This window comes from Acipenser ruthenus, chromosome 17 (assembly GCF_902713425.1).
Source record: "Acipenser ruthenus chromosome 17, fAciRut3.2 maternal haplotype, whole genome shotgun sequence".
Lineage (NCBI taxonomy): Eukaryota > Metazoa > Chordata > Actinopteri > Acipenseriformes > Acipenseridae > Acipenser > Acipenser ruthenus.
In genome coordinates this window covers 27,522,484-27,543,129 of record NC_081205.1, presented here as the reverse complement: position 1 = coordinate 27,543,129, position 20,646 = coordinate 27,522,484, and the positions used below count along the sequence as shown (strand labels likewise).

The 20,646-nt window shown below is 38.1% G+C and overlaps 1 protein-coding gene across 2 annotated transcripts in view; it reads left to right on the top strand.

Annotated features, from left to right (window-relative positions):
* The first annotated feature begins 2,616 nt into the window (after positions 1-2,616).
* LOC117423584 (cytoplasmic protein NCK1-like) overlaps positions 2,617-20,646 on the top strand; it is a 53,888-nt gene continuing 35,858 nt past the window's right edge. For both annotated transcript variants that reach the window (XM_058990281.1, XM_034039628.3), the window contains exon 1: positions 2,617-2,831. The gene's annotated coding sequence lies outside the window, so the exon portion shown is untranslated. The remainder of the gene's footprint in view (positions 2,832-20,646) is intronic.

The window sequence follows — 20,646 nt, the reverse complement described above, 5'->3', positions numbered from 1 at the left end:
GTTCAAACACATGGTCAATTCAATTGCTTGACAGTTCAAGTCTTAAACTGTTCAATGACTGGTAAACATTAGATGGTAAATTATTCAAATTCAAACATGTTTATCCAATCTATTTTTTTACTGATTAATGTAAAGACGAAGCCAATATGTAGATGTGCAATTGTAAAGGTGTAACCTGAGGCTGTGTGGTCCAGTGGTTAAAGAAAAGGGCTTGTAACCAGGAGGTCCCCGGTTCAAATCCCACCTCAGCCACCGACTCATTGTGTGACCCTGAGCAAGTCACTTAACCTCCTTGTGCTCTGTCTTTTGGGTGAGACGTAATTGTAAGTGACTCTGCAGCTGATGCATTGTTCACACACCCTAGTCTGTCACCTTGGATAAAGGCATCTTCTAAATAAATAATAAATAAACACTGTAGGAATGCAGTAACATCATTTGAGTTTTCTTTTTTTTTCTCCAACATGTTTGAAAATGAATGACTTGAGCCTCAAAACATAAACCTGTGCTCTTGGTTTCAACCCAAATGTCAGAGGGCATCACTGCATGCTATCTCGATAAGAAAAGCCAAGGATAAGGGTGGGTATATTCCCTCAGTCCCTTAGGGTGGTCCCACCAAGCCAAGCGTGCAGGGCAATGAGGCTGCGCTATCCTTCAGAAAGGCACCTTCACGAGCACCAAAGTTCATTGCAAAAGTAAATGTTGCAAGAAAAATTCCCCAGTGAAATAATCATTACCAACGGTGTGTACTCTATGTCTTATACACAGATTGTGTTTACATTCTTGGTACTAGCGGTTACACACGAGTGAATTTTCTCTTCAAAGTCTCGTTTTTTTTCTAACGTGTTGATTAGAAAGAGGGGAAACAGGCATTTTAATGAACGTGTGCATCTGTAAGAACAGGAAACAGATTGCATCCTGCAGACAACATGGCCATTCCTGAGAGTTATATCACTACAGCACTGTCACACAGGCCCCCTGTGTAGCACTGGAAGAACATCACCTCCTGTCTGTCAAAGGAATGTCTCGAGAAACTGGAGGCATACCTGATGCGCAAAATCTCATAATCAACCACCACTTGATGTTGATGATAATGATGACGACCAGTTTGTGGTTTCTCATTCAGAAATCCCTATCTTCATTTCTGTAACTTTGCAGTTCTGAGTAAGAGATAGGAGGCTGTGTGGTCCAGTGGTTAAAGAAAAGGGCTTGTAACCAGGAGGTCCCCGGTTCAAATACCACCTCAACCACTGACTCATTGTGTGACCCTAAGCAAGTCACTTAACCTCCTTGTCTTTCGGGTGAGACGTAGTTGTAAGTGACTCTGCAGCTGATGCATAGTTCACACACCCTTGTCTGCGTAAGTCGCCTTGGATAAAGGCATCTGCTAAATAAACAAATAATAATAAAGTTATCTTTGGAACTGGATTTGAAATAAGCTATTAAAACGTGTGATGATTACTACAATTTAAACAACACCAGTCCAATGGACTTTTACAAATCTAGCACCCTGCATGTAAATGTAGTGCACATCATATACAATGGCACATTTTTACCAGTGCTCCAGAGCAAATATTGTATTACACTTTTATGTAAGAACCTTTTAATGCTTTAAAACTGGAAATAAATAAATACTACAAAATGCAAGGCATGTAGTTTGCACACACCTTTTCTTTCTAGCTTCTAACCATCAAATGGTTAATGTTTTAAAACTAAAATGGGCTTTTATAGTTATAGTATTTTTTTTGAGTGCCAGGCATTCCATGTAATCAATCATTAGGTATTCTATATAATAAAACATTGATAAGTAAACTCAGTGTGCTCAAACAAGTGTTCTTAAATGCACACTGTTTCTTACTAGCTTGGTCCTCTTTAAAAAGATCATCTGGAGCAAAGATATTAATATTTTAACTGAAGTTTCATGCCATTGAATAAATAAATTAGAGACCCTTTATAGCAAATACATCAAAATGTGGTTGGTGCAAATAACAGGGATGGAAATAAGACTCCCATTGCAAATAAGACTTACCTGAGCTTGTTACCTATACACTGCGGCTAATCAAGCGTTAGCATAGTTTTCGTTATTCGGTCATTCTTAACAGCCACTGTAACGCTAACAGCGCCGTTATTAAATTGACCCATTTTATTGGAAAAAAAGGTGCTTTAGTGCGAGGTCAAGGGTTCACGCCCGCCCTCCGCCTGTATGTGGATTGCGTCGTCCTGTGTGATGCGCCTGCCTGCGTTGACCTATTTTGCTATAATAATAATAATAATAACAACAACCTGATGGAACAAAACATATTTGCGTGAATTTCCCAGAGGTACAGCTCAACTACTTTAACAGGTCTGAAACAGTATAAGTAGCTAATGCCTACCTAATGCATTTGTGTGCTTGGCTTCTCTCACTTTTTACTCAGAATAAATGCTTAATGTTAATGAATAAGAACTCCATCCCCATGTCTATAAATCCCTGAACAGTCACCCAGTTAGTTTCCAAGACAATATGTAGCTTTAAATCACTGAAGTGTGTGTTAAACTATGCAATATATATGCACGCAAGGCGCTCGGGTGTATATGACTGACGTGTTGCTTACCAAACGAAACTAGCATCATTTTGAGGGAACGACCAATTGACGCACGAGAGGGCAGGTCTTTGGAAGCAAGTTAGATTGTAGAGAAAATTAAGTGTTGCCAGGAGTTAGCTCACACAGCGGGACGAGCTGTTTGAAGAAAACTGTCTCACTGCAACCAGTATATTGTCTTTTTAAAACGTTTGAGGATATTTGCTTTTCAGTATTTCAAGGACGGTAACGCTTTTCGACTTAGGTGCTAAGGTAGGAAAGCAACTAACATGGTTTTCTTTTGTGTTTATTTTGTTTTAGGTAATAAAACTATGGAATGTGAGAAACGCGACTATCTGAAATTGACAACACTGCTACTATCGATTGAAACTTGTTAAAGTTAACGTGCTGTGCATTTTAAAACTAGTCTTCATGTCCAGAATACAGCCCAGCATATTGCATTTCATAACGATAATGTCACTTTTTTATTTAGCGATATATTTGTAATGGGATTTGGCATTGTCTCGTTTCTTCCAATATGTGCCATTAGGTTTGGTGTTGTAGTGTACAGTAATTCATTAACGTTAGGTTGGAGAATTTAAAAAAAACAACAACTATGGGATAGAACTGCTGTACGCATATCTTTGTTAAGCGGTACACCTTCGAAAATGCTGTGAGGCCAGAACAAAGCTCCTATTCAAAAGCACACTTTGCGGTTACTGTACCTGTTTTAATTTTTGATTGCTTTTTTTTATGTTAACACACCTATCGAACGTCGAGACCTGGAGATCAAACACAAGTTGCTCGGGGGGGGGGGGGGGGGGGGTCGTGCATTTTCCTTTTTTTCTGTTTGCCCCTGTGGAATGTTAGCAGCAGAAGCTACTCCCTGGAATGACTAAACACAAAGCTGATTCTCACCAACACACACAAGGCTTATCCAGGGAGCTTAGAATCACACAAGTAGCAAGCAAACACACAGGCAGGCAGACACACATAGAGAAAGTATAGTTTCTTGGATTTGTACTGTTAAAAAAAAATAAAAATCACTATAATATAATTGGTAGGTTTGAAAAAGACTGGCAAAAATGTTATTGTACTGGAAAAAAAAATCATAGTACATTAAAGTTTATGCATTAACTAATTTAGCAGCCTACATAGACTGTGAAAGCTGAATACAGAGCATGTAGTCTAGATTCATTAAAAATGGGAAGTACACTGCTGTGCTGTGGGCTGTGATTGCCTGAGGTAGGAAACTGGTGGTGCTATAAAGTGGTGAGCAGATTGCAGAACAACTTTGTCTTCTATTTGAATCTGATTCAAAGGCACATTTGTATTTCCTAGTCTGTTCAGTGGGTAGGTCTCTGTTCTTCATTTTTAACCCTTGGTATTGCAGAGCCATACTATTCAACCATACTAAATGCGTTTTCTAATACACCATATACATTTTCTTAAGACAAAGAGGTATCGTTTAAATAGAGATTAGAAATGCATAAGGAAACCCGGCTCCTAAAACTGATGCTCGTATTAACACACACACACACACGCACAGAGTTTGCTCTTCCACCTCTACTGTATGTGTGGCATAACTGACAATTTGATCATCACCATGCGCACAACCACAGGGAAAAACACTTTACAGAGCTGACACTGCATAGTATTGATTGATTCACATCCCTTTATGGTCCTGCATGGGCTGTGTGTTTTCCAGTCGCTATGACATTGTGAAATGTACTTTTATGACATGCCAGCCAGCTTGCCATCTGTGGAAATGGTGGTATCAAAGAATGACCCAGCAGCCTCAGTCAAGATGTTGAAAGCAGAGTGCAGTGCATGGGAATCTAGTACCCAATATCAAGACCTTCCAGGACGGTGTTAGATTTATTGCAGTTTAATATGTGACGCCTTTGGATAGAAAGGTTCATGGGGTCTTAGGGAAGAAACTTCAGCGACTAAACTACTTAAGATAACAATTGTAATTTTGTGAGGCCATGTAATGAGTGTGGTAACTTGTGATAGGCTTCAGTCTCCCACCGCACATTCAAAGATGGTGTGTTTAGATGTTCAAGACGTTAAAGTGAAGACTTGGCAAAGTAACGTGGGTGTAGGGAGCCGATTTTCTTCACTTTGTCTCTGCACTGTTGCTGTTACGCATCCTTTTTTCAGCAGCTTCAAACCAGTGCTTTTGTTAAAGTATATCCTTTAAGGTTGAAATTGATCTCATCTCTGATTTATGACTGCTTTTTAAAAAAAAAAAAAAAAACAAAAAACACTTTAGTGGACTAGGAAATTGCTGTGTCAGCTGAAAACAAGGGCAGTGGGTGGCTACACAACATAAATTCCCCCACGCTTTTTCATTTCAAAATTGTTGTGCTCCATCTTGAAAACTTCATTAAGAAAGTTTCATTCTGTGCTTCAAGCATGCATTAACACTAGAACCGCTGCGGGATTAATGAGATTTAAAATGTGAACAAATCTGCGTACTGTCAATGCAATGCTGTTGTCTGTTACAAAAAAAATAAACCCGTTCGAATCAGAAATGGAGTAGAAATATTGGATTGGCAAACAATTTAACTGCACAGTAACAACTGTCATTCTTTTTACTCTGTGACTTAACACCTCTGTTCCATGGAATTCAACCCAGTCAGCCCATTCTGGGTGAGCCCAGTCTCTTAGCATACCATTGTGTTGTGAATAAAAGCTGCAGTTATAGTTCTGACCAGATTAAAGGTTATGAGTTTATCAACAGTTGGTACTTTATTTTATAACCTGTACCCCACCCTAGGCATAACACCTTACTGGAAACTTTCAGCAGTTACTGTGTACAGTACAAATCTCAGAAACTTCCTTTTTGATTAGTTAACTTGAAGGAACAGTGGGGAGTCTGTAGGTAGCCAGATGTCTAGTGTTTATAAATTTAAAAAATAAATAGTGGCATAAATGGGAGACAGTTGTTGTACTCTACATTTCTATAACATTGGGGCTGGCCAGATATATTTGTTGGAAATCCAATAATAGCCACCTTGTTTCCCAAGTAATAGCACGACAATGTCGGTGTCATTTGACATATGCATTTATCTGACTTTGAGTAAAACAGAATATTTAAAAATCAGGCTTCTCTTCTTTCTTGTAAGGAGTTTGCTGAGCTTAACCTTTTTACTGAACTTTACAGTAGCTGCCTGCAACTTAAGCCAGTAGCTAAAATTTTCATAAACTGAAAATAAATGTTACGCTTAAACTTAACCCTAATCTTAAATCCACTTTTTTACCCCAAACCTTTAACTAAATCCTAACCTTAGTCACTGTCGCAATGCTAATTTTTCTATTCAGGCCACTAGCAGGATGATTGCAATATTATTCTCTACAACAATTTATTCAAAGTGTAGATTCCTGGAACATGTAGTACTGGACCGACCGACCGACCGACAACCTGCAACACTGATGCCTCACTTCACTTTCAGTAACTGTGTTTCTATACTGTCTAGGCTGTCAGAGGAACTTTCTTTACCTTAATTTTCCACTTACCTGCAGACGAGACCTTTGTGATCTTTATATACATATTCAGCTGATCCTATTTAAAGTATCTCCAAAAAAAAAAAAAAACGATGCAAAGCTTCCTTAAATGTTTTGTCTTCAACCTGAAAAACACAGATACACATGACTTTCGTTATGTGATGCCTCCCTGGCATGTTGGTGTGTAGTCTGAAGGGGGCCAGAGATAACTGCTAGATAATGACTACAATGTTTTTACCTTTTTATTTAAAGAAACAGATTACAAAAGATGAAACATCTCTAGGTTTGTTGCATGTTTCCTTTAGTTCAGCTTGATGGATTAGGTGTTTTGCTTTCTGGTACTTAATCACGGTTTGTGTTATATCTCCTATTTACACCAGTGGTCAAACTAAAGCCAGAACAAGCGCAGGATGTGAATAGGAAGCTAAAGTGATTTTTAATAAAAGCACACACAAAAAAGACAAACAGAAAGGGACAGAGCTGTGGCTATGTTAAAGTAATAAATACTTTTTTTAAAGCCTTTATCGGATTCTCTTCATCAGATAATTTGACATAGAAATGCTGTAGTTAACGTGTTCCAGAACACCCTGTGAAGTTTACAAGAAACGCATTAAATAATCTTTACTGTGTCCCATGTTGTCTGTATTGCAGCAGTATATTTTAAAACATACTGCTGACTACTCTTTACGTTTTTTTTTATCTCACATCATGATTCATAAATCAACTTATTTCTCAACATTTAGGGTGGAGTGTTTGCCAGGAGTTTGCCAAAAAATCTTCGAGGATCGCAGTGTATCCAGATCACGCTCCCTCCTGCAACAATGCTAGTTTTCTGTTCCCACATTACTGCACTCATTTCAAAATCTGTTGTTGCAGCAGGGAGCATGAACTGGATACACTGCAATGTTTAGAAGAAAAAAAAAAAGAAAATCTCCTGGCTTCATGAGAGTTGAAAAAAGCAGTTCCCTAGTTTATTTACCTGTGGTGTGTGAATTTTGAAAACCAAGTTACTGTGATATGAACAACACAAAGTCATCTGTTCATTTTAAACACTGCAGATGGTTCTGTGACACTCTTTTAAACTATGGTACAGTATTCAGTATCTCTGGATGCCTGTACTAGATTCGCATACCGTAGGTTTTCATATTGTTGCACCATACTACACCTGTTTTTATTTATTTATTTATGTATGTGTGTTTTATTATTGTAGGTATAGCTATTGAATATTTTATATTGGAAAATTCTTTGTACCTCCATGTTGAAGAATTTTTTTTTACAATAGATCCTTTTTTTACAAAGCACTCATACTTCCAGTAATTCTGCGTTGATTCACACCAGGACTGAGTAAAACTGAAATTGATAAGCTCAGCATATTTTTTGTGATGATGTGGAGGAGGTTCCTTCAAGTAAAGGACTAAAGGCGTCCTCTGCTGCATACAAATCAAGAAGCTGTCTGACAAATAGTGAACTCTGATAGACGCTGCTGTTATGTGGCAAAAAAAAGAACTGTTCTACAATATGAAAATTAACACCTCTGAGACGGATGTGGTCATTCTTGCCATTTGACTGACCAGACTTTTTCAGTGCTTTGGTTTCTTGGTGGGAGGGGGAGTGTATTACTTATGGTAAAGTCTGAAATATGATTTGGAACACATTTGTTTCTCAGTTTTGTGATTTATGGTGATGATGGAGATCACATGCTACGCCTCTTGAGCAGTTCAGTTGAAAGGACCCGTTTGTGAGCGGCCATTCATTTTAATTTCCTGCTCTTCTACATTGCATAGATTTGTCAAGCAGAGGCCTCCATTTTTAGCCAGCTCCAAATTCCTGTTCTGTAAATTTGACTGCAGGGAAATCGCTGTATCGAGCAGCCTTTGCTGACAGGCACCAGAATGGGCTCAGTAATTAGTACTTCCCGTAACCTCGCCTTGTACAGACTGAACTGGTTCTTTTCCTTGTTTGGATGGAATGTGTTGCACAGGACGGTGTGTCTAGCTGATTAAAACGAGGAGGAGATTTGCATAAATCTCTAGGTTTCTTGTCATTTTAGAATAGAAGAGCAATTCGAGCACTTGACTCCAAAGCAGAATGAGAAGTTGCAATGTACAGAGCTGGATCTTCAGACTGAGAGTCAGTATTGTCTGCTGCAAATTATAGAGGGCCATTTACTTTGATTGAAGGGGTAATCTAGTGTGTAATTTAAGAGTTAAGGCTTTTAGTTGGTCCACCCCCACACTGAATACTGAATTCCAAAAGTCTCTCCAGCCAGTCGGAGGGGTGCACCTGGAAAGGCACAATGTGTTTCCAGACACACTAATCTGTAGCACCAGACCTGTGTACATGCATAGATCCAATCATGTTGGTGTCAAGTCACTTGCGGACAGGACACAAAGATGGTACATTTGACCTGTTTTTGAACTATAGGGTGCTAAGGGACTGATTGCTGTTGTTTTACATAGTTACTGTATGTTTAAACCTTCGTATCCCAGATAAGTACCAATCTTAGACTTCCCTACCTTGAGCAAAGTAGTTCAAGATTGTCAGGGCCTTTGAAGGCAGCGCCATATTGTATATGTTTTAAAAAGAAACGAAGTGGAGTATTAAAATGCTATTGTTAGATTTCCTGATATACTGGCTATATATCTGCATAGTTCCTTTCGTGTTTTCTTCTTCCGAGCAGAAAATTAGATTTTAACACAGTAGTGCAGCCTGGAAAACTTCTACCGAGCAGGTTACTCAAACCCCTGTAACTCAGCCATTGCTGTTAAAAATGATGCTTGCTTGCTTGCTTGCTGCACCAGTGAGTCAAATGGGGGAAAAAAAATAGATTTTTGGAAAGGGCCATATCCTGGGATCCTTTGAGGAAAATTCTGTAGGTACTGGAGCCTGAGTGGTTGGCACTTGTGGTACAGAGATGGAAATAATGCTCCTATTGCATACTGTAGCAGTTTGATCCTGGTTTTAATGAGACACATGAGCTCGTTACCTATAGACTGTGGTTATTTAAGGTTGTATCAAAACCTGGAATGGGTGGAACTGCTATACAATAGGAGTCTTCTTCCATCCCTGAAGTATACTGTATATACTTAGGTAAATTGGCTTAGTGGTACAATACCCGATTTCATAGCTTGAGGCCAAGAAGTGTGGTAGTGTCCTTTTAATGTACATCCTAGTTTGTTTCCAGCTTTGTTCTCGAGGGAAGTACACTTGGTGGTTTCATTTAGTTCCCTTTCTAGGTCTATTGTTTCCATGACAAAAAGAACCACATGGTCCAGAACAACTTTAAACAACTGGCTGCCCAGCTTTGATCAATGATTCACTATTTTTAACATGCATGGGCGCTACTCTACCTTCAGATCAGCCCCCCTCCCCCAAATCTATTGGCTGTGTCCGTTCTGCATGCTGTCAGATTCTTTGTTGATTTCTGTATTCTTTTTCTTTGTTTCAGTATTTGTTTCTATTCAGAACCTCATGCTGTAAAATATTCCAACATCACTGAAACAAGGAATGACACGTTGTGTTAAAAACCTACCTGTCCTTTTCATAAACGCTGCAGTAAATTCTAGGGGACGTTTTCATAAACACACGTCTTGAGTGAACCTGCTGTAATTGTAATGGGGGGGCAGGCAGATGCAATGTATTTTTACCCAGAATGTACCATTTACACATGATTCAGAAGATTACTGTGTGTAGTAATTTGCACTGTAGTCAGAGTCTTGCTTTGCAGCCTGTGAATCACAGGATTACACCAACCTGAACCTCTGTTGTGATAAACAGGCTTTCTCTCTGTTGCATTGCTGTCTTGTTCTTGTGCAAGCATGTTCAGGATTAGACTCCCCTTGCCCAGACTCTGAATAATGACCTAGAGTTGCACTTTTTTTTTAATTACAGGGCTTTGTCCACATACCTGTTTGTTATTTGAGGCCCAATTCCCCATGTTTGTGAACAGAAACTTCCTTATGGAAGCATATGAGAAGAGCGTGTTTATGCTGGGCACAGAACAAATGAAACCTGTGATTCACAATTGGGTTAGCTGTGTAAACCTGGCTGGTTTTATTATTATATTATATTAAAGACGTCCTTCCCATTGTTTTATGAAAAATTCTGTCACGTTTAACCTTTCCATGGATTAAATCCAGGCTTCTACAGTATTTGTATTTCCAATATTAAGCCTATAAACACTGTTAATGAGTCTGTGCCCTTTAAATCCTCTGTATCTTAACTGTAATACAGCTTGAAATCCCACTAACAAGCCTCCATCCTGACTGTAATCTCGTTTTAAATCTCGCAAGTGGAGTCTCCAATAGAAATGTAGGAATGTGCTTTCATTCAGGAGTTGGGGCCGGTTTAAAGTATTGAGAACGAATCAATGATAGATACAAGTCAGGAAGGCGGGACATTGCCCAGCAGCACTGGGAAATGTATTATTTTTGTAGTAGTTTTTATTTTTTAATGGGAATAGGGTAAAGTCAACGTGAATTGATTAACCATTTCCACAGTTTTTCTGGTGTTTTCCAGTGTTTTTGTATCTGTGGTGGCGGGGTGTTTTATCGGTTGAAATCGAAAATCAGAAGCCCTGATTATAACTTTTACCTAAATATTGTGCAACAGATTTTATTTTTGTTAGTATTGGTGTAAGCAAGAGGATGAACATCCATATACATTACCTGTTTGTATGTTTTGTGTAAATTAAAATATGATGGTGGATTCCACCATGTTAATCTTTTCACTGATTTCTTTTTATATATTTCAAATAGTGCATCAAAGTTTTGTTTGGTGAAAAAAATAAAATAAAATGGATTACCTTCACAGGCAAGTCGAGGAACAAGAGCTCTGCATTGACATTTCTTTTTTGGTGCTTCTTGTTTAAATATTTGACCCACTTCCCTTGAAAGAAATGTCTGTGTTTTGTGTTTCTTTTTTAGCATTCTTATATCATGATGTCATTATCTGCCAGCATTGTCTGAGCTGCCCCATACCAAACAAGCTGCAGCACATCTGTATTTAAAGCGCACACTGGGGGTTCATCCTCCTGTTTGGAAGCCATTCCTAAAATAAAGCTACAGAAGATAGTGTCAGCAGGCCTATTTTAATCTTGAACCGTAACATTTGAAAAGGTGGCAGTGAAAATGTCTGGCAGGGGAACCTTATTCTGAAAATCCCAGTGCATCAACTGAACTCCTTTCACTCTGCGTGATGTGTGTCTGTCTGACTGGAAAGATTATTGGGTATTTTGACTAGACCGATACACAGGTGTTTTCTGCCACAATTACAGTACTGAAGGAGGGAAGGGGAAATCCAAAACAACTTTCCAGAAGAAAACCTACGCATCTGCACTCCAGAACTGCCAGCAGGATGAAAAAATTATTTTCTATTGTTTTTAGGCATTGTAAGAATCTAGCTAAAAATAATTTATGCTTTACTACTGTATTGTTGCTGTAGTCTTCAAGCCCTTGTGTGGTTATTTTAGAATAGGAAATAAAAATGTGAACTCTTTGATTTGATCAACAGAAATCATTCCTAGACTGAGTGAACAGTCTTTAGCCAACAGACAATTCCGTGTTAAAAACCTTAACCCACTTACCCGAGATCCTAATCCACACCACACACAAGCACACAGGCATCTTTCCTACCAAAAGTTTATAAACAAATGCGTAGGATCTAACATCACATGGCATATATGTGCAAGATAATCGGTGCAGTTAGCATTGCTCTTCTCTTGCGTGAAGCCTGTAATTTTAGAATTCCATGGTAAAGAAATCAAAGACTCTTATTATCCTATTAGCTCAAAGATCAGGGAAGTTTCTTAAAGTTTCACAGCTGCTTCAGTGCTGTCTAAAATGCCGCAGTGCTAATCTACACAGAACAATATTAATATGCCAACATGATGAATGTTATTTGGGCCTAAAAAAGGAAAGGTTAAAGATTCTGCTTTTATACTTGTACAATTCCTTAAATTTAGTAGTAGTTTAACCTATAAAATGTTAAGGGCTACAGCTGTTAGCTCTGCAAAGAACGAAAATGAACATGATCAGCATGATTTTCAAATGGGCCTTAATAAGAACTAGCAAGCAAAATAGCACGTAAAAACCTGCCACAAAATACCTTTTATTTGTATTTTAAAAAGGTCAAAAGCACCACACTGTGTCCTGAATGTCTGGATTAAGATTGGATTTCCAGTCATAAACTGTACATCAGACAGTAGGGTCTTCTGACTTTTATTGTCTATAGTGTCTCATGTTTTGGTTAACATTACCAGTAGTAGTATTTACAGCCTTTATTTTTAATGTACTTAAAAAGTAAGTAGCGATGTTCTGAAATGAGTTGCCATTGCAGTCTCTGCCTAGACCCTAGGGGATGGTGGTGTATATCAGAAAACCCCCTGGAGGTCTAGCATGGCTGACAGTTGTTGCTGGAGTTACTTAATGATCTATCTAACAGTCATTCTGGTTGCTGTGTACTCTAAGCTTTGGAGAGGAGAATCCGGGGGAAGCCCCTTTCTCGTAAAGCATTTTTCAGTATTAGACAAAGTATGTCACAGAGATTAAAACGTGTGGGCTCTACTAAGTGCCATTGAACATTCATATATATATATTTTTTTTTTATCCACGTATTCTCAATTGATTAGGGGATTCACTAGTACCTACAAATAAAGTGATCTAAATTATCTGTTACATTGCTGTGTGTTTCTGGGTCCCATTCAGTCCAGGTATTGTTGACACCGAAAAAACAGCAAAGTCTCCTGAACCAATAGTCTCCTGAATTTAATTAATCCAAGAACAACAGATATGTAAATCCAGCATTCCTGCAAAGGCTTTATATATGAGAATCTCACTTCCTTTTGAACAGATGAGCCTTGAACTGCATGTAGGCTGCATTTATCCCATGACCTTCCATTGCTTCAGCTTCAGCATCTGTGTTGGTGTGGCTTGTGCTGGCATTTAAAAAGAAAGCAAAAGATAGATGGCTGCTTTAAGGAAATTCCAGAGGAGGATAAGGATGTTTCAATTCACACAGATTGGGTCAGGGTCACATGGAGCAGGAATGACCGGCTGGGGGTTGCTATTGTCCTGAGACCAGTGAGTAAGTGACCTTCATATTGAAACCATTTTCTTTAATTCCCACTGCACTGTCTCGCTGTGTTATGGGACTTTCACTCCCTGCTTTAACACTGTTCTATGCTGTGAGCCAGAGAGACACTTTTTACAAAATGGTCAGTTTTTACACATTTTTCTTGGATACACCTCAAAATACAGATACATGAACTACTCTAGTTACACTGCAGTTGCCATTTGGTAATGCATAGAGATCTGTGATTGTGTGGTTATTTTCCTTATATCTCCGTTGTACGAGCATGTAATAGACAGTCGATGTAATAGTGTATCTGTTTTGAAAATGTAATATTGTAAAAAGATATTTCAATAAGGTTACACTCGTAGGCAATAAGAGTTCTTCCTCACTCAAAAAAAAGACATCTCTACCATCCTAATATCCTGTATATTCGGTTACTAAGAGGTTGTGGTTTTTTGGGTAATCCAGATTTCATGTGAATAACAAAAATGCTGATACTGGACTTGTGATCTTGCGATGGTAGTGATCGAATTCCCTAGTTAAGGCAGTTTCCATAGCGACCATAAGTGCTAAACCTGCACTGTTTGGGGTGGGGGAGGGGAGTGGAGAGATGCTGCTGACTGCGATTTTAACTGCTATTGTAATTAAAGGCGGCTGCTAGTCGGTATTGATCAAAACAAAAGGCCATTAACATGATAAATGCCTTGTTTCTATTCTGAACACAGGTATTTGGTGTATTGGACTAACTCAACACCCATTCAGGTTTGGTGTGTGATTCTTTAGGGAGGAGTATATCTCTATTGACATTTAGGTATGGTGTTTATATACTGAATTTTAGTACAGACGTGGACGCTAATCTTTTTAGTGTATAGAAATGACAAGAATTATTCAAGCACTATAACTTTGTATTGCATGTGTAAAAGGAAATTGCCCTCCGCACGGTGAGATAAGATCAGTTTTTATATTGTTCTGGCATGGTGAGAGGTTGTCAAGGAAACCACCGACTTGAATTTTTTTTTTCTTGTTCAGTGTGTCATAAGGAGAACACATTTGTTCTGTACTGTCTTGTGGACCTGCTTTCAAATGGAAATGCATTAAATTCAAACGTGTGAAGGATTCTTGATAATGTCATGGACTGGGTTTGTTGCTGATAGCCAGTTAATGCACAGATCACGGTTAGATGAAGATAAGGTACAGTCTTCAAGGCGCTTTTCCTACTACACTTTAAAGTAAGCACTACTACTACTAGTACTACTACTAGGTCGTCTCATTTCCGGATTTAACCCGATTTCCCCCCCCCCCCCGGAATGCTTTTTTCTGCATTCGGGTTAAACCCAAAAAACTCCCTTAATAGGCACGTTATATGAATAAACACATGCGCAGTTGTCTGTGATTCAAATGCAACAGAGCAGAACTGGCGCCGATGACAGTAAGCTGATTTAACTATTGGAAAAATGTGGCGGCTGTGTGTGTGTGTGTGTGTGTGTGTGTGTGTGTGTGTATATATATATATATATATATATATATGTATATATATATGTATGTATATATATGTATATATATATATATATATATATATATATATATATATACATACACACATACATACATACATTTACTTTTTTTTTTTTTTTCAAAATTACAGCAATATAGCTTTAAGGTTTTTGCTTTTTTGTATACACTTTTCTTCCCAGTTATTTGTTTTGTTTTATGAGTGTGTGTTTAAGCCAAGAGCATTTAGATGTAACACTTGATCGTTTTGTCTTTGTAAAACAGCATGGAGTAAAGCTGTTTAGTTTTCCCGTATGTTCTGTGTGCAATTATACTTGCAACTCCACTACAAAATAACTTGATTGGAACGGAGAAATGCCTCCATATACAGGAGAGAGAGAGAGTTTGCATACCCCAGTGTGTGGAAATATACATACGTTGACGACGTATACATTAAACTGTTGACCACAACTTTGTCACAGTTTGTGCTTGAGCATTTGTTTAATTCTTTCTAATAATTAAAACATGTACATACCTTGATTAAACCAAGGCTTATCTTTTACATGTTAATATAGGTAATGAAGTTTTTTCCTGTAACAATTGGGTGGGTGTGCAGAAAAAGTTTTATTTCGGATGTGGTTTTAGCAGCCAACAGCATTTGGCATTCAATATCTTCATTTATTTCAAAGTGACATGCTTAAATGTCATCAGAAGAGGTTTCTGGGACAGTTTTTATAATTGTACCCTTCACGTCAGTTCATATTCTACAGGCAGATGGTAAAACATTTAGACATTGCTTGACAGGTGTCCAAATTCTCTACAGGTGCAGTCTGTGTGGTTAGCAATGCACAGTGATGTTGGTTTTCTTGCTGCATATTGTAGCAGTTGCAGTGTAAATTATCAAGCCAAGCTTTTAACAGCACAAATTAACTAGTTTAGTTTCTGTCTCTGCCATGTTTATTGACTATAAATGCATACAAAGAGACTGCTTTGAAAGGAAATTCTACGTTTGAAATAAAGAAGGCTGTATTTTAAGTTCATGGGAAAATCTCTGAATTTTGGAGAAAGATTGTTTTACTACAGTAGTGTCCGTTTTCCCTTGGGGGGAGGGGTGGGGGGGGGTTATGTTTTTAAAAGCTACAACGTACTGTCTCTTGCAGAGCCAAAAATAGGAGAAAAAAAAAAAATCAGTTGCAAATGTGTTGTATACAGTCTCTGCGATAGTGGGATAAAGACTGACAGAACAGACCACTATGGAATATGTTGTTCTACCCTCATTTTATGATCTTTAAAAAAAAAACAACAGTTTGGTTTGTGTGAAATGTTATATAGGAGTAAGTTAATGATTTTAGTATAAAAATAATGTGATTCTGTTTAATGGCTTATGTTGCTTTTTACGTTCTTCCACAGTGTAGCCTACTACTGTATGCACTGTGCGTTCTCAGAAAGCAGGCAGTTGACATTGCCAAGAATCCCAAAGGTAGTTTTAGCTGTAGACACAGGCTCCTCCCTCCTGATATTCCAGTGATACCTATTAGATCTGGAGTGGAATGACCCTCCAGTTGATAGCCCCTGCCTTAGATTTGATTTTAGATTAGTGCTGGGACGAACACGGGATTTTCATGTTCGGATATTCACTCATAATTTAAATATTCGTTGGGATATTTGTTTGTTTTTCAAAAAGTAATAAAAGCCATTATATTGCTCTGAACGCAGGCAGAGTCAGCATAGCAGCAGGAGCAGGGGGCGTGGCCGTGCCCCTGTGTGTGCGCCTTTATTTTACAGCAAGACCTTACCATATGTAACGCATTAAAATAGAAATAGTGAATAAACTACAAAACAAAGCATGCCAAATGGCAGTTCAAGTTAAACGTTGTTTAGTTTATTCCTGAAATAAATAGTACATAAAGTTGACAACGCATTTTATTTATTATTTCTTTCCATGCCATTGCCGTTTCTTCACAGTAAACAGTGGCCACTTTTTCTGGAAGTTGGGTACTGTTTAAGCGAGGCGTTTAAGAATGACGTGCTTGCCTTTTTTCTGTCCCATGAGATTCTGGCTCACTCTAAAACAGCACAATGTATTTTTGTCCCAGGTGGCTTTCCATAGAGATCACTATGCGTGTGCGCGCATAAACTGGTTTTATTTACTTTTTGCAGTAAAACTTTTAAATGGAGGTTCAAGAGCTGCTGCGTTGATTCTGTGTTTGTTTGTTTTTTATTAATCTCACATATCACATGGAGCTCTTTTTTTATTTGCCATTTTATGAAACTGTCACTCAAATTCAGTTGAGACGGTAAGTGCAGGTCTTTTTCATTTGTAGCGAATACAAACATCTGATTTTTGTATCCAAATACATGCCAAAAATATTTGTTAGAATATTTGTCCCAGCACTACTTTAGATTCTAACAGTGCAGCACACTTGCATGCATAAGCCCAGTGCTTTCCTGTGGTGTTACTGTACAAGCAAACCTGTTTATTATTATTATTATTATTATTTATTTCTTAGCAGACGCCCTTATCCAGGGCGACTTACAATTGTTACAAGATATCACATTATACATTATTTCACATTATACAGATATAACATTATTTTACATACAATTACCCATTTATACAGTTGGGTTTTTACTGGAGCAATCTAGGTAAAGTACCTTGCTCAAGGGTACAACAGCAGTGTCCCCCACTGGGGATTGAACCCACAACCCTCCGGTCAAGAGTCCAGAGCCCTAACCACTACTCCACACTGCTGCCCTTTAAGTGATGCCAGCAATTTATTTGGGAGTGTCTTCTACACAGGGTGTGGGTAACAGATTTTAATTGAGTAATATCTTCTAATTTGATTATTAAATAAGTGAAGAAAGCTCTTTGAAACCATCTGGAAACCTGTACAGTGTTCATGTCTAATAGACCGAGGTTGTTCAGTTTATGGTGATATAAGATATTAAGAAGAAGAAGAATAACAATCAGTAATTACCAACGATCTCACAAATCCACTACTCTAGGCTCGGGAAGGAACTTCACCCCTAAAGAATAATTGTATAGCACCAGCACTGAGCATGCAAGCAGCAGCTTTGTGTTCCACACTTGCTGTCTTAAGGCGATTGCACACTGGATCCGATCACGCATCTGATTTTCACATGCGTCTAAGAAGAAAAAAACGATCCTGTGCATTCCCTATTGCACCTTGCACACTGAGTCCGGAATTGTCGTATGACGGTGATGTGTCAATTTTGGAATCGAAACAAGTTCGTTTTGATCCGATTTGATGTGCGTTAATTACATTGACCAAGGAAAACGACTGGGAAGACACTTGGATTATTGCAGTTCCCTGAACAAAATGGAAAATCTAATTGTGTCTGTCGACAAACAAAAAATTACTTGATGATAAATCCAACAAAGATTACAAAGACTTTGAAAAAAAAAAAAAAAACTTGTGGAAAGACATTGCCGCGGACTTGGGCATGAATGATATGTATTATAAAACATGAAATTATGAACTGATAGCATACATAAGCATATACTTTTTATTTCAATTGTAGGCGAGGAAGTAAAGAAACAATGGCCTAACCTGGAGACACATATCAGAGAAAGAAGCGTGACAGGGCAAGAGCGGTCAGGACTGAACAGTCAGAAAAGAGGGGCAGTACATCAATGTGATGGAATTTCTGGCTTCATACACAGAGTAGAAGGTCATTATTGTAAAGTATTTTCGGTATCTCATTGCTTGCTTCCCAACTTTTAAATATATTTATTACAGGAGCGAGTGTTTGAAAAGATAAATATTGGTCGTATGGTTTCTGATGCTATGACAACTGTGCTGTGTAATGTCATATGTGTTTTAATTTTTTTATGATGTATTGCGCAACATTATTATAGATCTAGTAGAAACGTAATAATCAGCAAACATTTTAACTTCCATCAGCATTTACTGATCATTAAGTTTATACTACTTTTTTGGATGACGGATGATGAATGGATCCCTGTTCAATACCGAGCATCAAAAGAAACTTATCACTATTATAACACATTTTATTTTCAAAAAAGAAATAAGGTATATAAATTGATGGACATTGACGAAATGTTTGGTTTCTTTTTAATCACTCGATCATTCATCCTTGATCATGACGTGCTTGAGTGACTATGACTGAAACATATGCACTTAATCACTTAATTAGTGAGACAGCTGATTGGACACTGAATATGGAGTGATTTCAGCTGTTGAATTGCAAGCTTGAATAAAAGCAATCAAGAAAATCACAGAAAAAAACAATATGCCACGTCTGTCAAGAGAGCAGCGCCTTCGTGCAATCGGCATGTTGGAGGCTGGACTAGGGCAGCGTACTGTGGCTCACAGTCTTGGGTGCTCACAGCCAGCAATTTTATAACCAGACACACTCTGTCAATGACAGTCCACGAACTGGGAGGCCAAGAGTCACGACACCTGCCCAAGATATTCATGATGTCAATTGCTAATCAGCACAATAAAAAGTCACTGCACCTGTTCTAAAACAAAGTTTGTCATTTTTCGATCACATCTAGTGAATTTTATCCAAATATAAATGTTTCTTTTGATGCTCAAGTATAAGTGATATGTTTTTTTTGATGCTCGGTACATTTTCAGTACCAATAATATTATTGCAGCTGTTGGCATATTTTATGTTCTTGATGCTGTAATCTTCAATGTGTTACTGTATGTTTTGAAAAGAGAATTTAGGTTGACATGTTAATTTGGCTGTTTTCTGGGAATCAAATCGTAGACGCGTGTTGCCTTTGTTTTGAAAGACACAAATTGTGTGATTGTATAGTATGCAAGTCCTTTTGCTCCTGTACCTCCCAGTGGTCTGTTTTTAATTAGAGGGTACTGGAGAACTCCCTGTGGATAGTCCAACTTGGAAACTGAATGATGAAGGGTGCCTCCTGATAACAAACTGTAGAATCTCTGAAGATGTATTTAAACCCCCCCAGATATGTGTATTCCCATTCAGTGTGGGGCCTGGAGCTATAAAATATTTCTTCAAAAATGGAATGTTATGCTGGAAGATTGGAAGCGAAGCATGGAAATAAAGGGTGGAAGGTCAGTACTTGTTTAACTGTTCGAGAAATATGGCAGCTTTCTACAGTCATTACTGGTAAATACAAATCCATAAACTCTTTCCTTCCATGTGCAACATGGAAAAATTTGCAGTAAGTTATAACATTTTTGGCCTGTGCAAAATTGTTTAATGCTGACCGAGGGTTATTGGTGTGGGTGTGGATAAATTATATCATTTCCAGTACTGCTTTACTGTTGGCCGTGACTCGACAGAACCAGACTCGCTGCATGTTGTTGTTAATATGCAAACGTCTCTCAGTGGTTAAAGGCATTACCAAGGTATACAATTGCAAACGTTAATTATTCTGTTTCTATTAAAGTGATAAGCAGATGCTCATGTGTGAGAAGTTACACACTTTGTCATTCATAGGTAAGGAAAGCAAACAGTGAACTGTATACAGAATCTCTGTGGCCTGCCTTCACACCATCATTAACAGTTTCTAAAGCATTCACACCAGCTGATTTCTCTCTTCCAAAATGCTGATGGGTAAAACACTTCACTGATGTGGAATTGGTCCCAGATGTCTTACTCTACATCTCCCTTAAATCATTGAGCTGCACAAACATTTTGTTCTTGTTTTTTAATAAACTCCAAGTGTTTGCGGATAGCAGAAAGGGATTATGACAGGGCTAAAACATGTTTATCAAATTACTCTGTTAACTAAATTGCACCATTGGCCAAGGTCATTCAGCTTTACAACTGGGTCTGCTGTATTCTTCCAAGGTGTAGAAGCATTTCAGAATTCTGAAAATAAGTGCTGAGCTCACTTTTTAGTAGATCCGTATTCCTGACTCGTATAATTGCATACGTTATTTACTGTCAACCAATTTGCAGCTGTGCATTATTAAAGAATGTCAAAGTAAAACGGAACTCGGTAACTGTGGGTTTAGGGTTTCCTTTGACCACAGAATTAAGTTGG